This window comes from Pholcus phalangioides, unplaced genomic scaffold, assembly GCF_987345545.1.
Source record: "Pholcus phalangioides strain wild (caught in Gottingen) unplaced genomic scaffold, Ppha-v1.0 ptg000020l_1, whole genome shotgun sequence".
NCBI lineage: Eukaryota > Metazoa > Arthropoda > Arachnida > Araneae > Pholcidae > Pholcus > Pholcus phalangioides.
In genome coordinates this window covers 2,855,792-2,882,389 of record NW_028301613.1, presented here as the reverse complement: position 1 = coordinate 2,882,389, position 26,598 = coordinate 2,855,792, and the positions used below count along the sequence as shown (strand labels likewise).

Sequence of the window (26,598 nt, the reverse complement as noted above, 5' to 3'; positions counted from 1 at the left end):
CCAGTACACTATACACTGTAATATAGGTACACAGCGGTCTCTGGGACATGAATAAATCTAGAATAGAAAGAAAGAAAAAATCTTCAAAGGATTTCTCAGTATGGGGGGGGGGGGGTTGGGTGAGGGGGGTTCCGACGGGTTCCCAGATATTTTTCTTACTTTTATGGGCCCCCGGGATCCGTACTGTACTTCTGCGCGCATTTTATTATTATTACTTTTTTTTAATGGGACATTGCTGAGGGCGGTTTTGAGTGTCAAGAGCTACCACGTTGTCGGAAATTACCCTACCTTTGGGGGGGAAAGGGGGGCCCCTTCCCCGGCCCTTCCTTCCAAGAGCTCACCAATCATGGATAGCCTGACAGCATGCAGGAGGTATAATAATAGTAATATATATATAAAAAAAATATATTACTCATATATACAGGGTGCGGTGTGTGTGTGACTATTGAAGAAGCGTACCCGGTACGCACTCACATGCGCAGCCCCTTATATATATATATATTTTTTTTTTCCTTACCCTCCTCCGGAGGGTCTATTCTGTACCCAGGTGCGGGTCCCCGATGACAAAAATATCCCTTCTCTCCCCCCCCCCACCGAAACGTCCTGAGTAGGGAAGAGATGGCTGGTGACAAAAGCAGGGCCCACCTACCCTCATGGCCCTGTCATCCTTTTTCGAAAGGTGTGCCGTGCGTACCTACGTTCGGATAGAGGGGGAACGGGGGAGGGGGGGGTCCCTTGGAGGTAAGGATTTTGACAGAGAGAAGTTCGGGTGCGGGGGGGGGGGTAAGAGGTTCATTTCTCAAGCTATTGGTGTCCCCTGTGACCCGAGGTGACGAATTCCAACGTGCACCTGGGCCCCAGGTTGAGAATTGGGGGGGGGGATAAATACTCTCTCGGTACGTATAAGGTAGTACGGGGGCCAAGAAAAGAATGAAATAATAGCGGGGAGGAGGAGGGTTATGGAATAGCACGTCAAACGGGAGCTGTTCTGGCTTTTGCCCCCCCCCCCCCCCGCCATCATATACTTGTTGCCACCGCTCTTTATCTATAACCTCCGGAATCTCTTATAGGACGCGTAAATACGTGGCTTCCTCGAGCTGAGCAAAACAACCAAAGTGATTGTTGGCGCATTGCATACATGCTTAACCCATGGCCTGCGGGCTAAATGTGGCCCTCAGAGTCATCTGATGGGGTCCCATGACCTCAAACCTGAATTTGGGAAAATAAACTAAGCGGCACTTTCCCCAGATCAATCAAGTGGTCCGCGGCACATTACCAGATCCCTTGAGTGACCTGAAGTGTTGCTCCAGATCACGTAAGCAGTGCCGTTTTAACGCATGGGTCCAACCGCTCCCGGCCTGGTGGGCCTCAAAACAAGAGGGTCCTGAGAAAAACGAGAAGCAGTTGAATTTTTCGAGATTTTTTCAGATTTGTCTCAGAATAATCACTTAGCCCGGGGGCCCATGTTAAGACGGCCCTGGCCGTAAGTGGCCTTCGGCACATTTTCATTTCAATTAAGTGATCCGCAGCAAGTTTACAATTATTCAAATAAATAGGTTCAGAATTAATCAGTATAGGCCTATTCAAAATTATTAAATAAATAGTTCCAGAAATCTATGTGGCCCGCGGCCCCACGTGCCGCGGGTTACCCAAGCGATGTAGGAATGTGCCGCGCGATGTGCAAGGTGCTGGACCCCCCATATCCCCCCCCCCTCTCGGCTTGGCGTCTCTAGCGAGCCCTCTACCACGACCAGGTCCTGGTTCACGTCTACTTTTGACGGCTTGGTGGCTCAAGTAAGCCCTTTGCGTCGGTGTGGCCAGAGAGGTGCTGGGCCAAAAATCTCCCCTCCCGGCTAGGTGACTTCAGTTTTCAACCCTCTACCGTGGCCAGGACAAGTCCTGGTCAACGTCTGTGTTTTTTCTCGGCTTAAAAATAGCGGCCCGTGGAGAGGTGGGGGGACCATGGCGAGCCAGCCAGGATTTCCCTCTAGGCCAGAGCCCTGTCATTCTATCCCCCCCCCCCCAAGACTCAGCTCCGAGCACGACAAGCTTATAGTCGAATTTGCCAAATTCATCCACAATCTTGCGCTATACAGCCTTTATCGCAAGAGATCTAGGCCGTGAAAGCGAGCCCCACAAACCCAACAGTCCCGCACGGGACGGTCGCGAAATCGAATTAATCCACAACGTCGACAACATTGTTTCCCCCATATAAAGCCAATTGTTACTGCAAAGAAAGCCAATTTGAAATGATTCCCATTGTCATCTCGTGTGGATGATGAGTACCATTCGCATAGGATTGCAGAAGCCAAATCGTCGCTATTATGATTGCGTAGGAGAAAAATCTCCCCCTCCCCCCCACGCAATGTACTATGTACAGTAGGTATAAAAATCACACACACAATGCGCCATTTCTCCTTCTCTCCATCTACCTAGGCCCCGGGCTTTGAAAACAGATTTAACCTTTTGTGAATATATTGTACTCGCTCTCTCTCTCTCTCTCTCTCAGGGGAACGTAGGCCTACAGACTGTATGCTGCACGTCGGATAAAACGCGTGCGTTGAGCGTGTGTTTGTGTACGAGTATGAATGCTCGTACTTTCTGTACATATTGTGTTGTGACGCTATAAAGAATTGTATATGGAAAAAAAAAAAACGAAAGTGTGTGTGATAATATTCTCACTTTCTTTACATTGGAATGGTTCGGCGCGTTTTTACGATTTTTCAGTGAATGAAAAGCATTCATTCATTCATTACGCCGGTTTATAACGTCAATCCGATAACAGTACCCGAAAGGTCCGTGATTTTTACTGGATTATTTCTACGATTGAAATGTTATCGGGGGGGGGGGGAGAAGGAAAAAAAATCACTCTTTCGATAGATGGCGCTGGAGAAGATTTCGATCGTTTATGGGCGATTAGATTTTTTTATATGGGTGACAAGTTCCCCCCCCCCCCCCCGGTATGATTGAAAAACATGATCTCATTTACTCATATGAAATCATGTTTTTCGAACATCACCGTTCACGGAAAATTAGTTCCCATGCGAGTACGAAGCATTGTTATTTAGGCAGAATATGGTTTTATACGAATGTGTGAAGAAGCATTAGGTTATTTCGTATAAAGCATTAGAATTCATGAAAAAAAGTATATTTCCATCATTTTTTTCGCACCACGGTCACTTTTCTGCACACGAGGGCTAATTAGACCGGGACCTGCAATTTATTGCCGGTTCCGAACGGCAGGCTTGTTTTCTATACTCATCGAAGCATTAGAATTCAGGAAAAATCTATTTTGATACGAGTATGAAGCATTAGAATTCATGAAAAATCTATTTTGTTACGTGTATGAATCATTAGAATTCATGAAAAATCTATTTTGATACGAGTATGAAGCATTAGAATTCATGAAAAATCTATTTTGATACGAGTATGAAGCATTAGAATTCAGGAAAAATCTATTTTGATACGATTATGAAGCATTAGAATTCAGGAAAAATCTATTTTGATACGAGTATGAAGCATTAGAATTCATGAAAAATCTATTTTGATACGAGTATGAAGCATTAGAATTCAGGAAAAATCTATTTTGATACGAGTATGAAGCATTAGAATTCAGGAAAAATCTATTTTGATACGAGTATGAAGCATTAGAATTCAGGAAAAATCTATTTTGATACGAGTATGAAGCATTAGAATTCATGAAAAATCTATTTTGTTACGTGTATGAAGCATTAGAATTCATGAAAAATCTATTTTTTTACGAGTATGAAGCATTAGAATTCATGAAAAATCTATTTTTTTACGAGTATGAAGCATTAGAATTCAGGAAAAATCTATTTTGATACGAGTATGAAGCATTAGAATTCAGGAAAAATCTATTTTGATACGAGTATGAAGCATTAGAATTCATGAAAAATCTATTTTGTTACGTGTATGAATCATTAGAATTCATGAAAAATCTATTTTGATACGAGTATGAAGCATTAGAATTCATGAAAAATCTATTTTGATACGAGTATGAAGCATTAGAATTCAGGAAAAATCTATTTTGATACGATTATGAAGCATTAGAATTCAGGAAAAATCTATTTTGATACGAGTATGAAGCATTAGAATTCATGAAAAATCTATTTTGATACGAGTATGAAGCATTAGAATTCATGAAAAATCTATTTTGATACGAGTATGAAGCATTAGAATTCATGAAAAATCTATTTTTTTACGAGTATGAAGCATTAGAATTCAGGAAAAATCTATTTTGATACGAGTATGAAGCATTAGAATTCAGGAAAAATCTATTTTGATACGAGTATGAAGCATTAGAATTCATGAAAAATCTATTTTGTTACGTGTATGAATCATTAGAATTCATGAAAAATCTATTTTGATACGAGTATGAAGCATTAGAATTCATGAAAAATCTATTTTGATACGAGTATGAAGCATTAGAATTCAGGAAAAATCTATTTTGATACGATTATGAAGCATTAGAATTCAGGAAAAATCTATTTTGATACGAGTATGAAGCATTAGAATTCATGAAAAATCTATTTTGATACGAGTATGAAGCATTAGAATTCATGAAAAATCTATTTTGATACGAGTATGAAGCATTAGAATTCATGAAAAATCTATTTTGATACGAGTATGAAGCATTAGAATTCAGGAAAAATCTATTTTGATACGAGTATGAAGCATTAGAATTCATGAAAAATCTATTTTGATACGAGTATGAAGCATTAGAATTCAGGAAAAATCTATTTTGATACGAGTATGAAGCATTAGAATTCAGGAAAAATCTATTTTGATACGAGTATGAAGCATTAGAATTCATGAAAAATCTATTTTGTTACGTGTATGAAGCATTAGAATTCATGAAAAATCTATTTTGATACGAGTATGAAGCATTAGAATTCATGAAAAATCTATTTTGATACGAGTATGAAGCATTAGAATTCATGAAAAATCTATTTTGATACGAGTATGAAGCATTAGAATTCAGGAAAAATCTATTTTGATACGAGTATGAAGCATTAGAATTCATGAAAAATCTATTTTGTTACGTGTATGAAGCATTAGAATTCATGAAAAATCTATTTTGATACGAGTATGAAGCATTAGAATTCATGAAAAATCTATTTTGATACGAGTATGAAGCATTAGAATTCATGAAAAATCTATTTTGATACGAGTATGAAGCATTAGAATTCATGAAAAATCTATTTTGATACGAGTATGAAGCATTAGAATTCAGGAAAAATCTATTTTGATACGAGTATGAAGCATTAGAATTCAGGAAAAATCTATTTTGATGCGAGTATGAAGCATTAGAATCGAATATCATGCGAGTATGAAGCATTAGAATCGAATATCATGCGAGTATGAAGCATTAGAATCGAATATCATGCGAGTATGAAGCATTAGAATCGAATATTTTGCGAGTATGAAGCATTAGAATAGATTTTCATGGGAATACGAAACATAAGTATATTAGAAAATCGGTTTTTGTGAGTGCGAAGCATTTGTGTTCTTTAAGAATCTGTTTTTATGCGAGTGTGAACCATTAGTATTCTTAGAGAATCGGTTCTCACATGAGTATGAAGCATTAGAATCGGTTTTTATGCGAGTATGAAGTGGAGAATCAGTTTATATACATACGAGTGTGAAGCATCAGTATTTTGTGAAGTATTGGTTTTTTCACCAGTGCGGGCATTAGAATTCATGAAGAATTGGTTTTTATACGAATGTGGAGCATCATTACCCTTACTTTTGGTTATACGTATTTACTTTTTAGAAAGACCACTTTTTTTATCCATTAGGCCTACTTGCAAACAGGCCAGAATATATGCTTGATAGGTATATTCATTAAGCGAGTAATCGGTTTTTGCACAACTGCGAAGCATCGGTATTCCCGACGAATCGGTTTTAACACGAATGCCAACCATCGGTATTATCGAGGAATCGGTTTTTGCACGAATCCGAAGCATTGCCATTCTCGAGGAATCGGTTTTCACACGAATGCGAATCATTCGGTATTCTCGGGGAAATCGGTTTTTACACGAATGCGAATCATCGGTATTCTCGAGGAGTCGGTTCTTGCACGACTGCAAAGCATCGGTGTTCTCGAGGAATCGGTTTTCACACGAATGTGAAGCATCAGTATTCTCGAGGAGTCGGTTTTTACATGAATGTGAAGCATCGGTATTCTCGAGGAATCAGTTTTTGCATGAATGCGAAGCATCGGCATTCTCGACGAATCGGTTTTTACACGAATGCGAAGCATCGGTATTCTCACGGCCCCGTTCAGCACACACGAGCTTTAAGGAAAGGCGATTCGTTGGCGTTATAGTCCAGTAGTCTAGGGCGCTTATCCGGAAAGTGAGAGGACGTTGGTCCGATTCCCCGCCGGGCCAGTTGAATTTTCTTCCCTGGATTTATCTTTGCATCAACCAGCTGTCAAAAACCTTTTTGTAGTGACGACATCTTCGAATGATGGTATATTCGTATAAAATAGGTTTCGATTCGATTACGAAAGATCGATATTCATGAAAAATCCATTGTATTTAGATTCAAATTTATCTACACAAACACAGAGTATCGGCATTTCCATCAGATGAAATACCGATACTCTATGTTTTGTGTAGATAATAATAATTAAAATAATTCACACAGCACAGAATACTTGAAAAAGATTTGGATTGCCACCTGGGGGATGAAAGTATCTCAAAAAGTGTTCTCGGGAAGAAAAAAAAAGGGGGAAACCCCCATGGGGAGTGGGTGGGGCTTCCGAGTCCCAAGACATTCCCTCCTCCCTTGGGAGGGGAACCCATCTTGCTTCTGGATTACGCTTTAGGGGGGCACCTTCAAAAGAAAAGTCTTAGGGTACGGTATAGGTTAAAAAAAAAAAATAGAGTACGAGGGGTTCCAAAAAGAATAGTTTGGGTCCAGTTTGAAAAGGGGGATTCCGGTACGCTGATTCTTGGGGTCCATCTCTAGAGTAAAGTAAACAAAAACATCTCAACATCTGTTTTCTTTTCCATCAACTTCAGGTATTGGGTGTATAGTACGTACCCCTTTACTATATACCCTATGAGGTTTCTATACGTACAAGGTAACTTCGGAATAATGTACGGAATTATTCGCACGTTTGGAGTAGGCTATTCTGGAATGAAAGCTCGAACCGATTTGGGAGATAGGCGACGGATAATCGGTACGAGAGGGGTGTTTGTTCTTGTGGTACCGATTATCCGTCGCCTATCCCTCAAACATTTTCGCCTTCCTAATTTCTGTCCTCTTTTGGCATCCGGATTTCTGCCTTTTTTTTGGCCTTCCAAATTTCCACCTTCCCTTGTATTCCGAATATCTGCCCTCTTTTGGTTTCCGAATTTCTGTCTCTTTTGGCATCCGAATTTGTCTCTTTTGGCATCTGAATTTCTGCCTTTTTTCGCCGTCCAAATTTCTACCTTCCCTCGTATTCCGAATTTCTGCTTCTTTTGGCATCCGAATTTCTATCTTCCCTTGCATTCCGAATTTCTGCTTCTTTTGGCATCCGAATTTCTATCTTCCCTTGCATTCCGAATTTCTGTCCTCTTTTGTCTTCCGAATTTCTGTCCTCTTTTGTCTTCCGAATTACTGCCCTCTTTTATTTCTGTTCTCTTTTGTCTTCCAAATTTCTGTCATCTTTTGTCTTAAAAAATTCTGCCCTCTTTTGTCTTAAAAAATTCTGCCCTCTTTTGTCTTCCGAATTTCTGTCCTCTTTTGTCTTCCGAATTTTTGTCCTCTTTTGTCTTCCGAATTTCTGTCCTCTTTTGTCTTCCGAATTACTGCCCTCTTTTATTTCTGTTCTCTTTTGTCTTCCAAATTTCTGTCATCTTTTGTCTTAAAAAATTCTGCCCTCTTTTGCCTTAAAAAATTCTGCCCTCTTTTGTCTTCCGAATTTCTGTCCTCTTTTGTCTTCCGAATTTCTGTCCTCTTTTGTCTTCCGAATTTCTGTCCTCTTTTGTCTTCCAAATTTCTGTCATCTTTTGTCTTAAAAAATTCTGCCCTCTTTTGTCTTCCGAATTTCTGTCCTCTTTTGTCTTCCGAATTTCTGTCCTCTTTTGTCTTAAAAAATTCTGCCCTCTTTTGTCTTAAAAAATTCTGCCCTCTTTTGTCTTCCGAATTTCTGTCCTCTTTTGTCTTCCGAATTTCTGTCCTCTTTTGTCTTCCGAATTTCTGTCCTCTTTTGTCTTCCGAATTTCTGTCCTCTTTTGTCTTCCGAATTACTGCCCTCTTTTATTTCTGTTCTCTTTTGTCTTCCAAATTTCTGTCATCTTTTGTCTTAAAAAATTCTGCCCTCTTTTGTCTTCCGAATTTCTGTCCTCTTTTGTCTTCCGAATTTCTGTCCTCTTTTGTCTTCCGAATTACTGCCCTCTTTTATTTCTGTTCTCTTTTGTCTTCCAAATTTCTGTCATCTTTTGTCTTAAAAAATTCTGCTCTCTTTTGCCTTAAAAAATTCTGCCCTCTTTTGCCTTCCGAATTTCTGCCATCTTATGTCTTAAGACATTCTGCCATCTTTTGTCTTAACACATTCTGCCATCTTTTGTCTTAACACATTCTGCCATCTTTTGTCTTAAGACATTCTGCCATCTTTTGTGTTAACACATTCTGCCATCTTTTGTCTTAACACATTCTGCCATCTTTTGTCTTAACACATTCTGCCATCTTTTGTCTTAACACATTCTGCCATCTTTTGTCTTAACACATTCTGCCATCTTTTGTCTTAACACATTCTGCCATCTTTTGTCTTAACACATTCTGCCATCTTTTGTCTTAACACATTCTGCCGGATTATATGCAAAATGCATAAGTGCACATGCAATTGCACATTTTAGCATTTTTTTTTTAATTCTTAGTTTATGTAAATGCATAAAATCACCGAAATTTTAGAATAAGTGCGCATTTTTAGCATTTTTTTCTATATTTATCGCATTGTATTAATGTTTTAAAGACAATTTTCATCTTTTTATTCTTCAAATTTAATCCAATTTCTTTAATTTTTTTTTGAGAAAATATTTCAACATCGAATGTTACATATTTTTAGACATTTTTCAAATGCATATTTTTCGGAATTTTCAAATGCGTAGTTTTTTGCACTTTTAAAAAAAAAAAATGCATGTTTTGTTTTCCTTCTTCAAATCTAATGCTTTCATATTTTGCGCTTTATTTTTTTAGCTTTACTCCATATTTTTCTTTTTTCTTAGGCCCTAGTTTACATTTTTGTGCCTATTTATATTAAAATTATTTATTTAAGCATTATTTTTTGCATATTTTTTTCATTTTTGAGAATTATTTATTTTTTAAATGCACATTTCAGCATTTTTAAATGCACATTTCAACACTTTTTAATGCATATTTCAACACTTTTTAATGCATATTTCAACACTTTTTAATGCATATTTCAACACTTTTTAATGCATATTTCAACACTTTTTAATGCATATTTCAACACTTTTTAATGCATGTCAGCCTTTTTAAATGCGTATTTTGACAATTTTTCTGGATATTCTTATTTTCCAGCACTTTTAGATGCATAGTTTTTGTTTTCCAATTTTGCGTAAAATTTTTATTTTTAGGGCCATGCCCCATTTATCAGATGGGTTTTTTTTATTGATATTATTATAATATTTTCAAATGCGTTCTTTAGCGCGCATGTCAGCGTTTTTTAATGCATATTTCAGCGTTTATTAGCGCGTTTCGGCCGTTTTTAGCGTATATTTCAGCGTTTCTAGCGCATATTTCAGCGTTTTTAGCGCATATTTCAGCGTTTTTTAGCGCATATTTCAGCGTTTTTTAGCGCATATTTCAGCGTTTTTAGAGCATATTTTTAGCCACTTTTTTAGCGTATGTAATCCTCGTTCTATCAATAACATTCTCGCCTGCTGAACAGATATATACCGATTCCGAAACTAGCCTCATTCGAAATTAATTTCCAGTCCGAATTCATTAAATCGGAAGAGAGCGCGCTGCCAAAATTAGAAAACATTCATTGCCAATCATAGAGCATCGACGGAAACTCCCCCCCCCCACCCCTCTCTCTCCCTGCATGTAAATAGACATTCCATCACACACTATTTATTCATGTCCGAAATTAATTCGTGATTGGAGGCCCCAATGCATTAACGACGGAGAGTGAAGTCGCTCGCGAAAACGTGATCCCAAGACCGAAACCAACTCTCATAATGAACGTAATATACGAAAAACCCGTTCGGCGGTGGATGGCAATAGCACGGGTGGTTGATCAAGATCAAAACAACAACAAGAAAAAAACCCATACTACCAATTTATCCGAAAACCCCGGCACACAAAAATCCTTTACAATTCCACCATCCGTGCCATCCTCTTCATAACCAGCGACCTGAGAAATCGGCAAGGACAGGGCGGGGGGGGGGGGCACATGCATTTAGCCTCTTCTCTCTACGTTTTTTGGCTCTTTCTTCTGGACTCATTGCCGAAAGGAGCAGAAAAAAAGTGGATTTCTTTTCTAGACCATGTTCGGTTTTGCTCAAACTCTTCAGATGTACGCCGACTTTGAATACCGAACATGACATACCGAAACGTGACGAACGTGAAGGGGGAGAAAGAAAACATGGATGCGTACGCGTGTTGTCCGAAAAAGCAACTTGGAAGTAGATGGAGTATTGAGAAGATTGGTCTTTCCCCCCCCCCCCCCCACTTGTGGTCCCAGCTGTGCCCGATCGGACCCGAGTGGACAGCGTCCCTTTTGTTCGTTGTGGCATCCGTCAATTTAATGCTAGGCTGACCACCACCGTTCAGATTTCTATGTTGTTCGCGTCGTCGTTCCTCGTTAGATCTCGTTCCGAAAGAGATTTCTCGAGAAGAAATAATATAATGGCAAGATATATTATCAATTAGCTTCATCTCCTATTTGGATGGAATTTACATTTTCTACATTTTTATTGGTCAGTTTGATTGAATTCAATATTGATTTCGTTGGTCAATTTCAGTGAATTTTTCCCATAAGCGTATCGGTAATCTTGTAAAGTTCAAAATATCCACTTACAGCCAGGGATTCTTGAGCTATGGGTCACTAACTTGTTTGGCAGGGGTTCCGAGATGGGTCGTACAAATTCACTTATAGCCAGGAATTCCTGAGCTATGGGTCACGTCCCAGAGTTGTTGTGCACGGACTTCCAAGGGATGTGCCATATGAATCCATTAACAACCCGGGGGCTTTTCAGATTATGGATCACGACCTCAAACTTGATCCGCAGGAACTTCCTAGATGAGTCCTAAAAATCCACTTACACTCGTTATAAATGCACTTATTGCATTACTGTTTCCGCTAATTTCGAAAAAACAAACGTCACATGGGTCGCGGAGCTGATTTTGGGTCGCAGCTGGGAAAGGTTAAGAGCCCCTGCTACTACGGTTTTTAAAATTTGGTCCGCATTATAACTGCCACATTGGAAGAAAAAGCGTGTTAAGAACCCGAGATGTTTCGGGGTCGGTCACCCCGACAGCCCTTACCACTCTTACAGCTGTAGTCCCGAGATAACTCGTCGTTGATATGTTTTATACATATCAAGTTTGACGAGTTATCTCGGGACTGCAGCTGTAAGGGTTGAAAAAAAAAGAACCAACCTAAAAATTTGAAGGCGTATTTTTACTTCTCGACGAAATTTCGAGTAGAATTGGATTTTGATTCTCGAATCTAGGTGCATATTAGCGAACACTGCCTGGTGCTAATAGTCTGGCCAGGTCCCAACAATTTCGGCGCTCCAATAAATGTTTTGTAGGCCATCCCAATTTTATATATTTTGTGGGCAAGGGAGTAGACATTTATTACTTCAGAACATATAGGAATGCTGGGAAATATCCCTGAAAGAAAAATTTTTAACACACAATTAAATGCAAATTAATTTAAAAATTTATGAAAATTCAGCACTAAAGATAATTTTAAACTAATGAGAGAAATAATTCCCGAAACTCACGAAAATTTCGGAAATAATGGAAGAAATAATTCAAAAATTGATGAAAATTTCGGAAATAATGGAAGAAATAATTCAAAAATTGATGAAAATTTCGGAAATAATGGAAGAAATAATTCAAAAATTGATGAAAATTTCGGAAATAATGGAAGAAATAACTCAAAAAGTGATGAAAATTTCGGAAATAATGGAAGAAATAACTCAAAAAGTGATGAAAATTCAGAATTAATGAAATTGGTAATTGCATTGAATTGATAAAAATTCGGAATTAATGAAATTGGTAATTGCATCGAATTGATAAAAATTCGGAATTAATGAAACTGGTAATTGCATCGAATTGATAAAAATTCGGAATTAATGAAACTGGTAATTGCATCGAATTGATAAAAATTCGGAATTAATGAAACTGGTAATTGCATCGAATTGATAAAAATTCGGAATTAATGAAACTGGTAATTGCATCGAATTGATAAAAATTCGGAATTAATGAAACTGATAATTGCATCGAATTGATAAAAATTCGGAATTAATGAAACTGATAATTGCATCGAATTGATAAAAATTCGGAATTAATGAAATTGATAATTGCATCGAATTGATAAAAATTCGGAATTAATGAAATTGGTAATTGCATCGAATTGATAAAAATTCGGAATTAATGAAATTGGTAATTGCATCGAATTGATAAAAATTCGGAATTAATGAAACTGATAATTGCATCGAATTGATAAAAATTCGGAATTAATGAAATTGGTAATTGCATCGAATTGATAAAAATTCGGAATTAATGAAATTGGTAATTGCATCGAATTGATAAAAATTCGGAATTAATGAAATTGGTAATTGCATCGAATTGATAAAAATTCGGAATTAATGAAACTGGTAATTGCATCGAATTGATAAAAATTCGGAATTAATGAAACTGGTAATTGCATCGAATTGATAAAAATTCGGAATTAATGAAACTGATAATTGCATCGAATTGATAAAAATTCGGAATTAATGAAACTGATAATTGCATCGAATTGATAAAAATTCGGAATTAATGAAATTGGTAATTGCATCGAATTGATAAAAATTCGGAATTAATGAAACTGGTAATTGCATCGAATTGATAAAAATTCTGAATTAATGAAACTGATAATTGCATCGAATTGATAAAAATTCGGAATTAATGAAACTGGTAATTGCATCGAATTGATAAAAATTCGGAATTAATGAAACTCATAATTGCATCGAATTGATAAAAATTCGGAATTAATGAAACTGGTAATTGCATCGAATTGATAAAAATTCGGAATTAATGAAACTGGTAATTGCATCGAATTGATAAAAATTCGGAATTAATGAAACTGGTAATTGCATCGAATTGATAAAAATTCGGAATTAATGAAATTGACAATTGCATCGAATTGATAAAAATTCGGAATTAATGAAATTGACAATTGCATCGAATTGATAAAAATTCGGAATTAATGAAATTGACAATTGCATCGAATTGATAAAAATTCGGAATTAATGAAATTGATAATTGCATCGAATTGATAAAAATTCGGAATTAATGAAATTGATAATTGCATCGAATTGATAAAAATTCGGAATTAATGAAATTGATAATTGCATCGAATTGATAAAAATTCGGAATTAATGAAATTGGTAATTGCATCGAATTGATAAAATTCGGAATTAAAGAAATTAATAATTTCTCAATGGAGAAAATTCAGAATTAATGCAAGAAATAATTTAAGAATGTGTGAAAGCCTCAAGAGCGGGGCCTCACAAGGCTCGGGTTCTGGTGCGACCGCACCTCTCGCACGCCCCCTTATGGTGGCTCTGTGTTGATAAAATTCATTTAAGTAAATCTAACGTCATGACCCCACGGAGGGACTGGCAGGGATCCAGCCCAGGGGCCCGGGACGACTGTCATCATTTTCTGTCCTTTCGCGCAATAAATTTACTATAGCGGGCCCGTGAAAAAGATGTCATGGAGGCCTGCCAAAGATCCCAGCCTGGGGGCCACCGATGGATGTAGCCTTCATTTCCCACCCAACTCCACTGGTTGGAAATTGCTGTATGGCGATATATGACTGGAGTTGGTGTGCGGTGAAGTAGCCTGGGGGCCATGTCTTACGTATAAACTGCGGAATATATACACCGGCATGGATATATACACCGGCAGGCCCCCACAAGGACGGGGCTGATAGGGCTCTAGCCCTGCGGCCCGGGATATAATTCTCATCATTTTTGCTTTTTTACGCTGTAAACTAACTACAGAAAGGGCTCGTGAAAAGTCTGACCGGGGGGGCGGGCCGCAAAAGATCTCAACCTAGGGGCCCTGCACAAGCATCTGGGGGCCATGTACACCGGGAAAATGCGGTTATATGTCACAATATAAATCTTAGGGGAAAAAAAAATATCTTCCGCTTCTCGTCACTGTCGATAGATGGCGCTGTCATAATCTCTTCTCAATTCGGTTTCTTTTTTTGTATATACATAAGAGTGTGCACAGCCATATTTTCCTAATTTATTCTTTTTTTTCAAGAATTTCCTACCGGAGAGATACATAAAACGGTGTTTCTTCTCCCAAACAAATAAAATAAAAAAAAAAAACACGAAAGAGATCCTAATAAACCGGAGGAGAGATTCCCGGAATATCTCTCCTCTCTCCCTCTCCTGTTTCTCCCTTTTTCAATATCGAATAAAGCACCCAGACGCACAGTTTACGTTGAATGAATGCGTTAATGTAACAATATGAAGGGATCGGAGTCTGACTTGAGATGGGTTTTTTTTTTTTTTAAAATGCTATTCAAAGCAGAAACTCTATTTGCAAACACACATTATCAAAGGCTTTATAAAGCTCGGCTTTCTTTTCATTGGACAGAAGAGAGAGAGAGAGAGAAAAAATTGAAGGGAAAGCTCCGCCGCATTCAAAAGAGACGTGCGTGTGTTCGTTCTTTTGCGCACACATGTATATAGATGCCAAAAAAAAAATGTTTTTCATTTTCAGTTGCCTTTTCATATGAACATTTTACAAAAGCGTCAAACGATGACTCTTCAAGTACTTACATTACTGCAACAACAACAATATAAGTGAAAGTGTAAATTTTATTACCCGTTTTTTGTTATCCTTTTTTTTTTTCCGGTTTTTTGAAATTACCGCATTCGAGAGGAAAGGCAACCCTATACATGTACGATGGTAATAATTGAAGAAAAAATTATTTGTTTGCAATTTAAGTTTTTTTTTTTAGTAGTAGTAGGCCTGTTTGATATTGTGAAAATTAAGAATTTCTCTGATGTTTTTATTACATTACTTTTTTTTCTTGAAATATTAATTATCGTTATGTACGAGATTCTGTGAATATCAATTACAAAACTTTCTCAATATTAATTTATGATGAATTAGAAATGTATTATGATCAATATTTTATTAACGAAATTATGTACGTTCTGGGAATATCAATTACGAAACTTTCTTAATATCAATTTATGATGAATTAGAAATGTATTATAATCAATATTTTATTAACGAAATTATGTACATTCTGCGAATATCAATTACGAAACTTTCTCGATATTAATTTATGATGAATTAGAAATGTATTATAATCAATATTTTAAAAACGAAATTATGTACGTTCTGGGAATATCAATTACGAAACTTTCTTAATATCAATTTATGATGAATTAGAAATGTATTATAATCAATATTTTATTAACGAAATTATGTACGTTCTGCGAATATCAATTACGAAACTTTCTCGATATTAATTTATGATGAATTAGAAATGTATTATGATCAATATTTTAAAAACGAAATTATGTACGTTCTGGGAATATCAATTACGAAACTTTCTTAATATCAATTTATGATGAATTAGAAATGTATTATGATCAATATTTTATTAACGAAATTATGTACGTTCTGCGAATATCAATTACGAAACTTTCTTAATATCAATTTATGATGAATTAGAAATGTATTATAATCAATATTTTATTAACGAAATTATGTACGTTCTGCGAATATCAATTACGAAACTTTCTTAATATCAATTTATGATGAATTAGAAATGTATTATGATCAATATTTTATTAACGAAATTATGTACGTTCTGCGAATATCAATTACGAAACTTTCTTAATATCAATTTATGATGAATTAGAAATGTATTATAATCAATATTTTATAAACGAAATTATGTACATTCTGCGAATATCAATTACGAAACTTTCTCGATATTAATTTATGATGAATTAGAAATGTATTATAATCAATATTTTAAAAACGAAATTATGTACGTTCTGGGAATATCAATTACGAAACTTTCTTAATATCAATTTATGATGAATTAGAAATGTATTATGATCAATATTTTATTAACGAAATTATGTACGTTCTGCGAATATCAATTACGAAACTTTCTTAATATGAATTTATGATGAATTAGAAATGTATTATAATCAATATTTTATTAACGAAATTATGTACGTTCTGCGAATATCAATTACGAAACTTTCTTAATATCAATTTATGATGAATTAGAAATGTATTATAATCAATATTTTATTAACGAAATTATGTACGTTCTGCGAATATCAATTACGAAACTTTCTCGATATTAATTTATGATGAATTAGAAATGTATTATAATGAAAATTTTAAAAACGAAATTTTCGTAATTTTGTTTTGAATGTACGTATTTAGGTATTTTCGTAATTTACGTATTATTTCATATATATTTTTTACTGTTTAAAAATTGATTAAATGATATTTTTTTTGTAATTTTTAATAATTTATCACAAATACATTTTGTAATTTTAGTAATTTATTATTGAATAATCCTTTTGTATTAATTAATTTTTAAATAGTTTTTGAAATTTTTTTAAATTTCTTATCAAATAGATTTTGTTAGTTTTATAATTTATTATCACATAGTTTTTTGTAGTTTCTATAAATTATTAACGACCAATCATTCGTTATTTTGAAATTTATTAATAAATAATCTTGAGCTATTTTTAAAATGTATTAATAATCTTCTGCTGTTTTTATAATTTATTAAAAAAATAACTTTTTAGCTATTTTTGTTTTTTGTTATATAATCGTTTTTGTTATTTTTATATTTTGTTAGTAAAGAATTTTTTATTTTGTATAATTTATTGTCGAAATTTTCTTTGTTTAATTCCTTTTTTTTAAATTATCTTTTGCTATTCTTATCATTAATTATTAAATAATATTTTTTTATTTTTATAATTTATAATTATTATTATTTTTGTTAAATAACGTTTCCGTTATACTTACAATTTATTATAAAATATCTTTTCATTTTTCATAATTTGTTGATGGATTTTTATTTTTATAATTTATAATTAGTTTTTAGTAATTTTTATAACTTGTTATCAAATATTTTTTAATATCTATAATAATTCATTTTTTTTCATAATTTACTTAATTTACTGTAATTCTTATTATTTATCATTAAATATCTTGTTTTTCTATAATTTATTAAATAAATTTTTGTTATTTTTGTAACTTCTGTTGATACATTTCTATTTTATTATTTATTATTAAAGAGTTTTTCTAATTTTTATTATTGAATAATCGTTTTATTCATTATAATTAAATGATCTTTTGTTATTTTATAACTTATTATTAAATTATGTTTTGCTATTGTCTATTCATTATTGAATAATTTTTTGTGATTTTTGTCATTTATTATTATAAGTAATCTTTGGTTATTTTTATAACACATTGAATATTATAATTTTCTGTAATTTTTGCTGAAACATATATTGTGGATAACATATCTTTATCTTTTGAAAGAAAAATTGTTTACAATAATTATAAGCAAACTATATATTAATAATGTAATCTTTATATTCATTGGTTTTAAAATTTCCAACATTTTTTGTGTATATTTGAAATGTATTCTTGGTAATTTCAATATTTATCTCAAATACAATTTCGATTCTTAATCCAAAAAAACTAGTTGCAAAGCTAATTTCCAGAAACTAAATGTAATTTAGCATTTAGAAACCACATATTTAAAACAATTTATAATTAATTTCCATTAAAATTTTACTCATAATTGAATAAGAAAAGTATTTTTTCGGATTTTGTAGATAATTTAAAATTAATTTTAATTTTTTTTTTTTTTATTATTATCACGGAAACGCATAAGAGAGATATTTGTTAGCGGAAGATTTTCACCCAGTAAAAAAGAAAACGTTTTAAAAAATAAATTATAAATGGGGGAAAAAAAATACCGACGGAAAATTTATCGTATTAGCATCCTGGAATGCCAGGAATGCGGACCTTTATTCTAATTATCATTTGCGGAGGAAGAAGAGGAGGAGGAGGGAGATAGATAATATATTAATCTTCATTCTCTTATAACGAAAGCCGCTATAAGAAAAATAATAATAAAATAAAATTTATTCAAGGAATAAAATGCAAATTAAAATGAAATTTAAAGAAAAAAATTTTTTTTTCATGAAATTTAAAAAAAAAATAGAAATTGATTAGAAACTTGTACGGCCAAGCGTAAAATTTTTGGTAGGTATATATACTTTATTTCTTCTCTCTCTCTTCTCGTGAGATTTTTAATTAAATTCTCTGTTGAGAGGAAAATTTAAATTTTTCTTTCCCCCACCCCCCCCCCCCCCCTCCAATGAAAATTTCTTAATTTCGGTGTCTTCTCAATTTCGGCTTAGTTATTAGTTCGGTAGAAGAAATTTATCTTGATGTGAAAGGGGACATTTTATTAATAATTTTTTTTTTAAATCATTAATAGGAATTTTTAGAGTAGAGAAATTTTGAATCAAAATTATTATGATATAATGTAGTAAATTATAGAAATGAGTGTTTTCTTTATGTAAAATTTGTCATGGCTTTTGTTAAATTTTTTCGTCAATTTATTTTTATACGTGTTTTTGTAAGAGACGATAATTTTTGGTGATCAAAAGATCTAATGGGTATCAATAGTAGTTTTGGAATCCGTTTATACAAATTAATTTTTTTGTGATTTTTCAAAAATTTGATTTTTATGAATTTTATTTTGATTTCCTATCGGTAATTTTTTTCATTGTTTAGTCCCCTAACAGGTTCAATTTAAAAAATAAAATCAAAATAGAGCAATTTGTTTTACTATTTTTAGGTCACATCAATACCTGCATGAGATTTCACAGAATTGTAATTACGAAAAATTTTAATTAAATTTAATTTACATTAATAAAAGAAGAACATTTAGGTAAATGATATGAATCACCATTTTTCATAGGAGATGAATTTCTTAGATTCCAAAATTTTCTTCTCATCAAATATGAACACTGATTCATTTGGAAATAATTTTTTTTAAATCAAATATGAGCTTTTTCATCAATTCTAAAAATTAATTTTTTCATCGAATATGGACTTTTACTAATTCTAAAAAATTTTTCATTGAATACAAACTTTTACTAATTCTAAAAATTTTTTCATTGAATACAAACTTTTACTAATTCCAAAAATTAATTTTTTCATCGAATATAAACTTTTTCATTAATTATGAAATTTTTTCATCAAATATGAACTTTTTCATTAATTCTGAAATTATTCCTTTCAATAACTCTGGAAATATTTTTCCTAAATTATGGATTTTCATTGCGAAACACTTCAAATTCTGATCTTCTTTGAATAATTATAAAATCATTTCTCATCAATTCTAAAATTGTTTCTTTCAAGAATTATGAAATCATTTATCTCATCAATTCTGAAATAATTTTTCCAAGTGATATGAACTTTCATAAACTTTAAGAATTATTTTTCCGTCGGATATGAATTTCCATCATTTCTGAAATTACTATTTCATCGAATATGAAAATCCTCATTGATTCTGAAAATATTTCTTTGAATATTTCAAGAAATACTTTTTATTAAGTATGAATTTCCATTGAGTTGCGAAAAATGCTTTTTTTTCTAAAAATCTAAAATCATTTCTCTCATAAAATTCTAAAATCATATTCCAAAATCATTATCTCATCAAATTCTAAAATCATATTCCAAAATCATTATCTCATCAAATTCTAAAATCATTCTCTCATCAAATTCAAAAGTCATTTCTCTCATCAAATTCTAAAATCATTTCTCTCATCAAATTCTAAAATCATTCCTCTCATCAAATTCTAAAATCATTCCTCTCATCAAATTCTAAAATCATATTCTAAAACCATTTCTCTCATCAAATTCTAAAATCATTCCTCTCATCAAATTCTAAAATCATTCCTCTCATCAAATTCTAAAATCATTCCTCTTATCAAATTCTAAAATCATATTCTAAAATCATTTCTCTCATCAAATTCTAAAATCATTTCTCTCATCAAATTCTAAAATCATTTCTCTCATCAAATTCTAAAATCATTTCTCTCATCAAATTCTAAAATCATTTCTCTCAACAAATTCTAAAATCATTTCTCTCATCAAATTCTAAAATCATTTCTCTCATCAAATTCTAAAATCATATTCTAAAAAATCATTTCTCTCATCAAATTCAAAAGTCATTTCTCTCATCAAATTCAAAAGTCATTTCTCTCATCAAATTCAAAAGTCATTTCTCTCATCAAATTCAAAAATCATTTCTCTCATAAAATTTTAAAATCTTTTCTCTCATCGATTCTAAAACCACCTCTCTCATTACTTCTAAAATTACTCTATTTTTTCAATAATTATATAAAATTATTTTTCTCATTACTTCTGGTGTGTGTGTGAGAAAAAAATTAAATTTTACAAAACCTCTTTTTCCTAGAAATGATATTTTTCTCATTAAGACGGATTATTCTCATTCAGCATCTCTATAAATTCTCTGGCAACGCAAGTCTATTCGCGTCGACGGGCCACTGCAGAAAGCTCCGACGGCCCCACGTGGCCCGCGAGCCAATATATACTTCGAAGACAAGAACCTATATACTCCACTCATTTTATTTCCCTTTAACATAGCCGTAATTTCCCTTACATTGTGAGCGATAGGTAAACTTTCCTGTTCATGTAAGTCTCTCAAATTTGATCCCTTATCCGGAATCCAATCGCAATGATTCCAATTTTTGAATCATTTTATCGAGGTGTTTTTTTTTTTTGTCAATTAGCTTTTTTTTTCCCCTCTTTTTTCGAAAAAAAGGCTCTTTTCATAAAAAAAAACCCGAGGGCTGCTTGATGGTGGGACACTGATTGAAAGGGAGGATGGAAAATTCAGTTCTTGAATGGTGAGGGGAAAAAGAAATGGGTTTTTAGAGTCTCTTCCTCCCCCGGACATCACCATTGTTGAGAAACCTGGGAACGATTTTACCTGAGTTTTTCTTGTTGTTTGACCCTTGACCTCGGACATCGTATTTTGCCCTCCTGGTTCGTAATAGTGAAAATGTAAACATTTTTTTCTTTTTTTTTGCTCTCTTCCTGTAATATTCAAACTATAATACTGGCGTTTGACATATTTAGTATAAGGGAAAACGTCATTTTTTATATATATAATTAAGTGACTACCTTTCTTGTCACTTTTCTTTAAAATGGTTCTGGAGTGAACTTTAAATACATTTTTTCGATAGAAAGTGTCTCGAAATGGGGGGAAAACAGTGACAAATTTTGGTCTGTCTATTATATTTTCTATGAAAAAGTCGTTTTTACGTAAAATTTTAGGCAAAATTCATGTGATATTCGAAAAAAATTTTATTAATGAAATGCTATGTGATTTTCACAGTGCATTTAGCTAGTAATGTTGCAGGTTATGTACCAAAATTTAAAGGATTGCACGATATGTTCATAAGTTACACCAAAATATGTTTAAGTACGTGTGAATTTTTTGAAATTTCATCCTACATTTTGTCTATAAAACACTGTAATTCAAAAAATATATGTCATAGACCTTAGATTTTGGTTCATAACCTCAACAATATATAGCAAAATGTCACATTGAAATTTCGTAAGGATGCGATGCATCAATTTTTACAAATCACGTCACAAAGTCAAGTAATATGTCAAAAAATAGCATTCTTCGTAAAACACGTTTAAAGTCTTTATTCGCGTATTACTTGTATGTAAAAACGCAACACTAAAGTGAACGTAACTTTGATTCTAAGGGGTCAATTTCATGAAAATTTCCGGGTCTTTCATGAAAATACTGTTTTTCTTTTCCCGAAAATGAAATTTGTGTTGAAATAATCGATAGTTATCTTATGAAATTGATGTTAACTTAGTCCGTGGTTTTTTTTTTGTTTTTTTTTTGACGTGAATACGTCTTTTAAATGAGTGGTTCTCAACCTGGGGCCATATGGCCCCCTCGCGGTCCTGGGGTATTCTAGGGGGGACCACGAGGAGAAAATCAGAAGAAGGGTGATTCACGACAGGTGGTGAAGGGAGTCGTAAGAGAAAATCTTTATAGGAGGGAAACATGGTTGAAAAATATTACTGATTTCAGAATCCATCAGATATCCGTCCATAGAACCAGGGGAATCTTAACCCTTGGGTCTATGTGGACATGACCCGGGTCTTCGTATCTATAATGGAGCGAGGGGACTGCACTATATGGAATCTGGTACTATGATTTCCATATGTAAGCTGTTATTTCCAGCTAAGTATGGAGGGCCACCGGTGCAACGGTTGTGTTGGGAGGGTCGATTTATCGTGCAGGTTCGTTGGATCGTCCCGTATTTTACACAGACCGTTTTTTTTTAAACCATATAATTTGACTCATGGGAGAGATGATAATCCACCATTTGAATCCGTGCTTAGCCAGGATTCCAGAGATTGATCTGATTTATTAAAATTTCATTCATAATAAAAAAAATAGAAAGTATCTCACTCTTGGATGAGTGTAGAGGGGGGCCCTGGATAGGACAGGGGGGGCCACGAGAAAAAAATGTGATTCATAGGGAGGGCCATGAGCTGAAAAAGGTTAAGAAACACTGTTTCAAATCATCTGACTATACTGGGAGTTTTCGCAACAAAAAGTTGCGCGAAGAAATTCTTGAAACGCTCGTACCTCAAAAAGTACGCAATGCAAGTGAAAAGCAATGAAATCGCCCGATGCACATTGCAAAGGTGCGTTCCATGATATCGCTCCGGTTTTAATATCTCTTCCCACGTGGGAACCGGACCGCTGCCCTGTTTCGTAGCAAATTGTTTTCCCAGTATGTCTCAAAAAGTACGCAACGCAAGTCAAAAGCAATGATATCGTTAGATGCACAATGCAAACGTGCATGCAATAATATCGTTCCGATATCTCTTCCCGCCCGGGCACCCGGTCCCGATTCGTAACAAGTTGTTTTCCGCTATATCTAAAAAAAAAGTACGTCAGGATGGTACATCGTCAGATTCACATTTCAAAGACAAATCCAATGATATCAATCCGGTTTTAATATCTCTTCCCGTGTGGGCACTAGACCCGCTGGCTGCCCTGATTCGTAAACTGTTGTCTCCTATATCTCGAGCAATTCACAGCGAAAATAGACGATATTGGTATCGTTTGTTAGCTATTCCAAAGACAAATCCGATGATAATGGCCACGTGATTAAGTCAAAACTTGCGGCCGTGTCTATAACACAGCTTACTCCAACTCTTTAAAAAATTACTTTAAGTTTCAGTAGTTTCTGTAAGCATTGCTGGTATGGAATGTCAAAATCATAATTATCTCGAGTCTCGTGAATAGGTCTACTACAAATCTAGGACGTCGGAATTGAATACGAGTTATCTGAACGGAATTGCAGATCAAGGCTTTCGAAATTACATCTGGCTTATCTCAATGCTATTTCAAATTCTGGGATGTTAAAATTACGAGATTGCATTGACTGAATGGAATTACGAACTTGATGCAATCACAATTGCATCTGGATTATCTGATCTGAATGGAATTACTTATCCAATGTTGCAATACTTGAGCCCGAATGAAATTAAGGCCTATAGGCTCCAAACTTTTCATCTGAACGAAATTATAGTTTCAAGCGCGATCGCATCAGAGTTATCCGGATAGAATTACTGTTATAGGCTACCAAAATTACATCTGAATCCACCAGATGGCGTGAAAAGTATTCCATACAATTAATATGTGATAGGCTTACTAAATACATGTCTGATGCGACTTTAAGGTCCGTGATACACATGCTGCTAAGTAGGAGTTTGAGGGGAAAATATTTTCGAATTTTCAGATCTAGGTTGGGGTTACAGGAATTGATTTTAATGGTATCAAGAAATGTGTAGTTTAGTGAAATTTCAATCGATATTCAAAGTAGGCCTACTATTCGATCAATTATATAATGAGCAATGTGAAACAATATTCGTTTCCGAAGAGGATAAGTAAATGCATTTAATGAACTCTCTAAGTTTCTTTTTTGTATCTTCCACTAGATGGCGTGAAAAATATCCGAAAGAATTAATATGTGATACTAAATGTACGTTCAATGTGACTTGAATTCTATACTCATATACAATGAGCAGGGCCGTCTTAAGAGTATCATGGGCCCCCCCCCCCCCGGGCCAAGTGAATTTTCTGAGACCCTACCTGGTAAATTCTAGAAAATTTCAACCGGATCTCATTTTTGTGAAGGGTCCTCTTCTCTTGAAACCCCCGGGCCGTGCCCGGCTGGGCCCCATGCGTTAAGACGGCACTGACAATGAGCACAATGTTGGGTGTGCTAGTCACTAGAGCAGGCATCTTCAACCCGCTGCTCGCGAGAACGAGTAGTGTAACCACGGTGCTCCCTGGAGCACCCAGAGAGCTCGCGAGTACTTGATCAACGTCCCAACTATACCCACCTTGTACAAATTGCATTGAAGGACTGAAATCATTCTGATTTCCTACGTGGGTACGTCAAACTTGCCGTATAAGGGTGCTCTCCTTTCGATGATGGGTACGGGCAGTGCTCGAGTTGTAAGACCTCTGCACTTAGAGTATGTAAAAAACCTAACAACGTGTAAAGGTTCACACATCATGTTATTAAGAGAGCGAGAAAAAAAAACCACATTTCAAAAATGAAATTCACTAAAAATTAATAAATTCAGAAAAGAAAAAAAATTCGAATTTAAATTTTTTTTCTAATTTTCGAATAAAAATTTGAAATTCTTCAGCACTTGCATAATTAATAAATTTTAATAATATTAATAAACATAGTTTTTAATGAAATTTCAATCGATATTTGAAGATTATTCAATTAACACATAATAAATAATAAGAAACATTATTCGTTTCTGGAGGAAATTTAAATAAATGAATTTATAAATTAACACTCTCAATTTCATTTTTTGTATCTCCCACCAGATGGCGTGAAAAGTATTCGATACGATTAATATGTGATAGGCTTACTAAATACATGTCTGATGCGACCTCAAAGGCCCGTGATACACATGCTGCTAAGTAGTAGCCTACGAAAGCATGCCACTTCCGAGCACATGTAACAAATGCATTTGTTGTAAACATTAGCACGAATCAAGGAAACATTTATTTTCTGGATATTATACTGAGGTGAACTCGGAAAGAAAAGTCAGCTTGTGTGTCCGCCGGGACTTTTTGAACCCGGGCCCTCTCTTGCATACCGCGCAAGCATGCTACCATCTACACCACTGGAGGCACGACCCTGCCTTCCTTATTTCACGCACTGAAGTAGAGGCATGGCTCCCACAAAGAGTGGGCTGGCAAGGCTCTAGCCCCGGGACCTGGGATGATTTCCATTATTTTTTTGTTTTTCACGCTGTAAATCCACCAGAAAGGGGCCCGTGAAAGTCTGGTCGGGGGTCCCGTGAAAGATCCCAGCCTAGGGCCCTACTCCAGGATGTGGGGGGCCACGGGTAGAGGCATTAGTAGCCTCTCTTAACTTCAGAAATTAGCACGCATGCTGCTACCAAAATTACATCGGTTGTACATGCTCGAAAGTGGCATGCTTTCATGCTTGCTACTCAGTGGCGTGCGTATCACGGGCCTAACTCTAGACTCGTATACACAATGTTGCTAGTCACGAAGAACCTTACAACGTATCAAGCTTCACACCATTGTCATTAAGAAGAGAAATATATAAACACCGCGTTTTTTGGAAATAAAATTCAAATTTGAGAAGAAAGGGAAAAAAAAAAAAAATGCAAATTTTTTAAATAAAAATTTTTATTCCTTAACACTAGCATGAAAATTAAATTATTGCCAAAAAATTTCAAGAAATTCTATAACAAAAAAAAACTTACTTTTTCCCGCTCAGGAACAAATTCCCGAACCGAAAAGAAGTCCGTCCGTTTTCCTCACGCGCAAAAACTGAAGGCGGGGGGTGGGGGGGGAAATAAACAAATAAAATTCCTTATTTTTGCTCGAGCTCTTGGATCCCGAAAAACAAAATAAAATTGAAATAAACAAACAAAAATAAATAAATAAATAAAAAATATGAAAGATGTTTCCCTCTCCGCCGCCATGAGTTGGAACGAACGAATCTGCGGGGAACGGGGGGGAGGAGCGAGGGGGGGAATACGTGGGCCGAGCGTATAGTTCCCCCCCTCCCTCCTCTCTCTCTCCCATCATCCCCCGCGGTCGTCCCTTCCATCCTGCAAGTCTCGAGGCCCCGCCCACCCGCGACGACTCGCGGCCCCGCCTCCTTTTCCCCCCCCCCG

General features: G+C 34.7%; 1 long non-coding RNA gene across 1 annotated transcript in view; it reads left to right on the top strand.

Moving 5' to 3' along the window:
- LOC149070757 (uncharacterized) overlaps window positions 1–26,598 on the top strand; it is a 500,755-nt gene that overhangs the window by 360,851 nt on the left and 113,306 nt on the right. The window lies entirely within an intron of this gene.